Source organism: Colletes gigas, unplaced genomic scaffold (genome assembly GCF_013123115.1).
Source record: "Colletes gigas isolate AHSC1104 unplaced genomic scaffold, ASM1312311v1 Colletes_gigas_Sc00023, whole genome shotgun sequence".
Taxonomy (NCBI): Eukaryota; Metazoa; Arthropoda; class Insecta; order Hymenoptera; family Colletidae; genus Colletes; species Colletes gigas.
The window spans coordinates 2,310,703-2,316,702 of NW_025106652.1; positions in this window are offsets into that span (position 1 = coordinate 2,310,703).

A 6,000-nucleotide genomic window follows, 5' to 3' on the forward strand; every position below is an offset into this window, starting at 1 on the left:
TTAATACAAAAATATTTCACCGTTTGCCCTCAAAAATTCCAAAGAACCACTAAAAAAATTTCGTTCTAGAGTAGAATACCCCCTTAATTTTTAAAGAAGAAAATATTCATACTTTATTTTATTGATTCTCGATATCAATATTAATGGATTGAGAATATTTTTCAAAATGTTAATAATATAAAAAATGTATCGAAAATATATTGTGAAGTTTTTCCGTGCAAGCCTCTGCTTTTGAAATAATTATCTCGTTCACTTAAAATGTCTATGAATTGTATGTTGTTTCTACTTGTCTGAGGCTTCGTAAGTATTGATACAGCATTTATTTTAACTAATCCTAATCAATTAAATGGAAGTAGAAACGACCAGTAATAGACAGACACGGTCGCAAGGTATATTTATACCACAAATTGTTTAAAATAATTAGTTTATATATAATACACAATGAATTTTAGCTATCATCGCATAACCTTCATCCTTGTATAAATATAAATTACTATTGGAGTGAACTGAAGATTCTCAAGGACTACGGCAATCAAGATGGATTATCTTATATCTTGCGCTGACCATGTTTGGAATACAACATTGATTGTGATTAACTTAAATACCTCCAAAGAGAGATTACTAGCCAACATCGTCATCTTGTTCAGAATAATGTATGGCTTCAAGGAGCGTGCAACTCCATTTGGAATTAATTATACTTTATGTTTTGTCTGTTTAGGAGTCTATTCCGTGTTTTACAAAGTTCTTTATCTCGTTATAGCAAACTACTACGATGATTCGACTACAGTGAATATCATTTCCGCATCATTAACAAAATGGAATTAAATTCCAAACGTAGAATTGCTTAACGAGATCAACTATCGTGACAGATACTGCGAGTGTACATTAATGTATATTAAAAAGAAAAATGCTAACTGTAACAACATCAATAAAGTCTCGTCTCTAGTAATTGATACTAAAGTTGATCTAACGACGAAATGATACTTCGGAGCAGTTATTGCAGATACTGGAAATAATTTATAATTAAAAAAGCCGTGGTTCGATAATGAAAGCCTTTCATTATGTACGATATTGAAAAGCTTTTTATATCTCTCCATCAACTGAAATGATATATTAATGGTTACCACTCGTGTATACTTCCATTGAAACTGGTATCAAACGAAGCAATTAAACTTGAAATAAGTAGAAATACAATTTTACATTTGTTTGCTGCCAATATCCGATTCATTAAATGGCAAAAATAATGTATATTTGTTGGCACTCGGAGCAATACGCGTACAGCGAACGTTTATTTAATATCCTTTCAACGTTCTGGCCCTACTGTGTTCGGTCCTCTTCAAAGTATAAATTAGGAAACACAGAATTTTCATATATCACACCATTATTGTACGATTGTGTGTTATCGAAAATAAATTCTGAACAAAACCAACCAAATCTGGACTTTGAGTATCATTGAAAAGTAGTCCTTACAATAATGTTAAGTAATTGTGCAATTTGTATACAGTTAGGTACAGTAATAATTCGTAACATGAACATCACTCCGGGGTTGGCATGTTCATTTTTCGTACAGTTTTTTAAATATCGTCTTTCAGTCTTCGATGGTTTTACGAGGAATCCCCCCAATTGGAAAGGATAGATATAATATATTCATATACTCCTTCTAAGAATCATTATTGTATAAGGGTAGCAAAGTGTAAAGTTCTTCAATAATCTAAGTTTAACGCTCTATTCAAGTGAACTAAAAGAATGTGAAAAATACTTCATAACTGCTTGTAGAAATAAATACTTATTATATATATATTTGTATTTGCCTCTAAGTGTACTAAATAAATTTAATAATTATAACATGTGATTCATTAGACCTGAAATAACTCGACCAACACGAAGAATATTTTCTGTGTATTATATACAGTAACGACAATAATAATAATATGTTGAATCCTAAATGAATTGAGCCCCATAAAGAATATATTCTCGCAAGCTGAAAACAGACCGAAAAAAGGCGGCAAATTTCAAACCAGTGGTTGTTGGCCATGCACAGTCATCGTCCCTCCTGTTTCCGGGGGCAAGAAGCGACGACGCTACTTTTCCGGCCAATAAATTCCCCCTCCCCTCCGGCCGTCGCGATTATGGTAATATTTCCACGAGTTAATTCGGCACAAAAGCTCGGCAACTCGCGAATTTTTCCCGGCGAGCGTACCGACCAGGTATTTACATGGCAGCCCCGTGTTTATGAAAAGCGGACGGAGCGGACAGCGCCGGGGGTACGCGCGCAATTTAACATCGGCTCGTTGATTAGCATGCGGAGGGTAACGCGAGGGGGTGTCGGTCGGGCGTGTGTGCAGTCGAGGCGTTGAATGATCGTCGGTCGAAAAACCGTGTCAGCTCGGGCGTCAACGATTTTAGCATAAGAATAACCGGAGGGGAGATTCTCTCAGCTGCGGCCAAGTACTCAGCTCTGCTACGACTTTGTATTTGTACGCTCATTGTCCGTGCCGGATGCTAACACGGCGAACGGCCAGAAGAAAAATAGACGGCGTCGCCGGTGCCGTGAACTACGTCGTGATCGAGTGCAGTTATGACGCCCCGGACGGCGCATTTGTATTCGAATAAACACGGGCGTGGGAGGTGAGAGACTGAATAATAACTGTGGATAACGTTCTCGCTGTCAGAGGGACCTTCCACGGGCCGGTTAACCGGCTACTCTCTCGGCGTCTTCATTCGCGGAAAGCTTCGCGCGGCCGACAAAAGGATTCCATTAAAACCGACCGGCGCGTCGGATTTGTAATTCGAAATTAAGCGGTCGCTTAAACGACGCCTGCTTTAATAGGCGCGCGCGCTCGCATAACCTCGGACCAGCCGTGGACGATTAATTTTATACCGCGAGTTACACGTGAAGCCGACAACTTGTTTCTTGCGTATGCCACGGCCACTTTCTGCGTGCCGCGCGACTAAACGTCTTTATAAATATTTAAACGACCACTGGCGTTACGCGTTTACCCGAGACGGTCGCACGCGCCCGTTTCTGCTCTGGATCGGCTCGAAGTATAGCGAACTATCGTTAGAGCCACCGAACGATTAGTCCTTAAAGGAATTGCGAGTCGCATTGGGGACCGTTCTCGTTGGGCCTTGTATGGCATGCGACTAAACATAACTCGTCGCTCGCCACGATCTACGGTTGATTCTGCTTCAACCAGGACTGATCTTTCCTTTTTATTGCAATATTCATCGCTCAAAATTCTCTATTATACTCCAACAAGACATCGTGTGAATAACATTGAAAGAGTGCAGCACTAAGGAAAGTTTCGAAGTGCAATTTCGCACCAAATTAAAATAATTTTAACCGCTAATTAAATCAGATGTCTGAGTTAGAAATAAAATTCAATAACGAAATAACGAAATATCGTGGAAAAAGGTCATATTTCTCGAACAAACCCATACACGATCGTTCCAAACAACATCCAACTAAGACAGCATATTTGTGAGAAAATTTAGAAAATACTGCAAATACCAAGCACGAAGAAGAATGATCGATTCATCGTTAGGGCCGATGGAAATTACAGCGTCGGTCGTAAACGAGGCCACGCGTTTCCCGATGATTGCTCGCGACACCCGGAGTCCCTTCGCAGGCCGATTTAATATACGCGCGCCGCCTCCGGTTCCCGACGGTGGTGTAAAATGATTCGACGCAGTATCCGACGCGGTAACGCGCAGTCCGTCCCGTCGACTGACAGGTGAGGCTACATTCAATTTTTGTAATCAAGCCCGGGAGGGCCCTATCCTCCCGCCCTCGTAATCCCTCCCTAGTACGCGTGGATTCGGCAGTTTCGACCCCCTTTTTGTGCTTGACAGTTAAACCGCAGTCATCATTCTCCTTCCTGTCGCGTCCCGGGGCCACGCCGCCCTTCCGCTGTTCGTTGTAAGCCAGGGGAACCTTTTTGGCATCGGACGGCCGCATGTCGTTTCACGGATTCCTCGCGAACCACCACGCTTCATGTTCCATCAATTTTCCCAAAATTATCAATAAATATGGAAGGATGCGTTTTAAAAAAAAAACGAAAGACCTCGTGTTACGCGCTTTCCACGAAAAATATTAAATTTCTACTTCGTAAAGTTTTTTCTTTTCAAAATTGATAAACTCCAGGTAAAAGGCGTCAAACAAATTCTCGTTGCATTATTTGTTCTAACGAACCTGGACTGCCGGTTGATGACCGTTTCAAGCGTTCTCAAACATTATCAAACATCAAGAAAATATACGATAGTAAAAGTTTGATTTTTTTCATAAATGTATTTCATAGGATTGTAAGGTAAATATTAATCGAATCTACGATTCCATTATAAGCGATTTGTTTACCACTATTTCGTAAGAAAATGTGTTCGAGTCGCTGGTGGGTGGGACTATCGTTGAACAACAAGCAACAACCCGTGGGTAACTTAAGATTTCGTCGGTAGACGAGTAATTTGACAAAATACGCAAAAAGACCGTGGCCGAACACCTCGGAAGGTTCGCCCATTGTCGTTGTAAGGTTTTGCACGAGGCATCGGTGGCGGGCAGAGTCCGGTCGTGCGCTTCGATAGCGGTAGATAACCGACACGAGCAGGGTACAGAGCGAAGCACCAATTAGGAATTAGATTTCTCCGGGATGCCGGATCTCTTTATTTGCTCTCTCGGCGTGTCTCTATGTTCCCTGCTGCGATCTCCGCGGCTGTACAAGAGCCCGCGTACGTACGTGTGCCCGTTTATTCGGTACGGGTTGATTCTGTGCTGGTTCACAGCCACCGGTACACCCGGTAGTACGTGTCCCGCGAGCTCAACCAGAACGAGAGAGCAAGAGAGACGGAGGTACACGCGTACAGACGGAGAACCAAGCCGGCTCTAATGAACGCTGAAAATTAGCCGCTATCTATTCATCTGGCTGGTAGCTGCGTCCTGCCGCGAAGGAACGAACCCCGAGTAGAGGGAGCAGACAGAGAAGAAAAAGAAGAGCAGGCAAGTCGGCAGGCTACGCGGAAAGCTATCGCGCTCTGTCGTGTGCCGAGGTACTTCCATCGGGATTTAATTCGATCGTCCATCGGCGGAGCAGACGGTGAAATTGTAGTAAAATCGTTCGCGCTGCGACTGCTAATGAAATTAATAGCCACGTGCTCGAGCGCGCCCCGTTGAGGAATAATTTCGTTTGCGCGCGAACGAAGAATTCTGTCGAACGAATAATAACAGAAGTCGTCGACGCAGCCTCGGCTACCGAATCTCGGCAAACACGAACGAGGATCGTCCGCTCGTATCCCGGGATCTTACTTATCCGTTTAGCGGAGGCAACAAAATTTTCGTTTTCACAGCAAACGCGCGCAAACAGCCGGATACGCAACAAAAACGCTACGCGAGATTACGCGCGAGAAGAGCAGGAAGAAGGCCGGCGACTTTACGAGGCAAAGCCAGAAGATATAAAACACCGCACCTAGAGAGAAACAGCCTACGTTATTTCAGCCAAGACAGAGAAGACGGCATCCGATGGCGGAATGTCGTTCAACGACATAACTCGAGGAAATTTGTTGCGCGGGAAACGCATTCGCGTGACCAATCGCCTACCGTGTGGCAGGCATAAGTTGGTCGTTCGTTATTTCGCACGATAAAATTGTTAACTGCGGGGAAGAATCGCCTAATGCGCTTGGGGTGGGATCTGCCGCGGAAGTAATGGCGGTTTAAGTTAGGGTACTTGCGGAGAACTTTTAATTCGTAGATCGTATCTGAAATTATGAAAAGGATTCTATTTGACAGGCAATAAATATTATACTATGTTTTTTATATACTATTCATCGATATCCTTGTGATGTATATAGTTGTTTTGTTTTAAAAGCTCTTTCAGATTACCTACATGGGTGATGTTTTTTTGTATTTAGTGCATTTCTGCGTTAATTTATTTACAGTAGTCCCTCGCTAATGTTCGCTATTCTTTCCCTGGATATTGTTCGCGGAGTCATCCCCACCAATTCCTGGAACTG